The 1,586-nt window shown below is 55.2% G+C and overlaps 1 protein-coding gene across 1 annotated transcript in view; it reads right to left on the bottom strand.

Moving 5' to 3' along the window:
* CTSD (cathepsin D) overlaps positions 1 to 1,586 on the bottom strand; it is a 21,381-nt gene that overhangs the window by 19,266 nt on the left and 529 nt on the right. The window lies entirely within an intron of this gene.

Raw genomic sequence — 1,586 nt, 5'->3', positions numbered from 1 at the left:
CGAGGTTTATTCCTCCCGATTTCGGTGACACTTACTTCTGGCTGTGCATTTTCACCCTTTCCTCCACTTTGTTTTTTAAATTTATTTATCACAGAGGTAGCCAATGCCCCAAACTGCAATGACCTAAAGGGCAAGGAAAGCTTCAGTTCAGAATTGCCAATTATTTTTTGGCCAAGAGGTGTTAAATGCAAAGCTACGGGTGAGATTTCTGGAGGATGAACGTCGTCTTCAAATTCAGAAAAAATGCGTTTGGGATTTTGCAGCATGTTGCTGAAGGAAAAAAGAAAAATATTCCTCAGTCTGAGCCGAGCAGAACCTACAGGTGCGCAAGCCCGGGCACGTCTGGTTGCAAACACCCTGACTCTGACTCAAGGTCCCAGTGCCGGTGTGAAGCTGCTGGATGCAGCTCATTAGCAGAGCCTGATTCACCAGCCCCGAGCCCCTGAGCGAAGCGGTGGTAACTTTTTCCCAGCAGGGTGCCAGGACCTCACCCACTCCCAATGCCGTTTCCTAAACTGACGTACAGTTTGCAAGGTGAGGGTGCGTTTTCCAGCAGCACCGGCACATTCCAAATTACACACTTTTTCTGGGTGACACCCGCGAAAGGAAACCTGAAGGTGCTTCAGTAGCAGCTCTGGCTGATGGAAAAACCGGGAGCAGAGGAAGGGTCTCACTGAACACTGCAGAGGGCCTCATCCAGCCGCCGGCCGCCCTGTCCCAGTGCTGCGGGCGCTGTAGGAGATGTCCTGGGCATCGTGGGCAGTGGCAGTGCCTGGTCTGTTGGTGCTGGCTGGCTGGGGCTGGTTTGGAGGCAGAGCTGGCTGGCAGCCTGCTTAAACATTTTTTGGCTGCCAGCATGGGCTGCCGTGACCTTGGCGAGACGCTAAGTGGAGTTGCAAAAGGCTTAGGCTGGGTGGTGATTGTTCCCTTGGTGTCTCTCACACCGCAAACCCCGATCCCGGTGGCAGGCGAGGGCAACTCACCCACCAGTGGCCAGGTGTCACGGCTGGGTGTCACCATGAGCAGGAGCCCTGAGCGTGGCTCCATCCCCATCAGGGCTGTTTGCAACACCTTTGAGCGTGGGGTGCTTTCAGCCCAGCAGACCTTCTCCATCATATTCTGCTCTTCCAGCCTTTCCCATAGCTATTTAAAAAAAAAAAAGGGGTTTGTGCAGCAAAATGCTTAAGGTCTTTTAGCCTGTGAGCTGCCCTGGTGTCTTCACTAGGGCTTACTCATATGCTACCTTGCCTCACTAGGCTGCTGCCAAACTCAGCATCACCTGTCCCCACGTCCCATGTACTCCATGGCCCTGCCCAAATCCCTGCCACCCCCGTGCTGTCTGCCTGTGCCTGACTCTGCTCGGTGTCGGACATCCTTCCACATCCCCCGGCCCATCCTCCCCCATGGCCAGGGACACACCTGGCACCCATATCAGGGAGGAGGGAACCTGCTTCACCCCGGCTGCCAGCCCCATCCACTCCTCGGGGCAGAGATCTCGTGGTGTTTGCCTCACCCAAGTTATTTTGCAGCAGGCTGAAATTGCTGGGGACGGGCCACAACAACCCCCGGCAGGCAAGGGCAGCAAG

Source organism: Egretta garzetta, unplaced genomic scaffold (assembly GCF_000687185.1).
Source record: "Egretta garzetta isolate BGI_Z169 unplaced genomic scaffold, ASM68718v1 scaffold44, whole genome shotgun sequence".
NCBI classification, from domain to species: Eukaryota; Metazoa; Chordata; class Aves; order Pelecaniformes; family Ardeidae; genus Egretta; species Egretta garzetta.
This window is presented reverse-complemented; position numbering and strand designations above follow the sequence as displayed.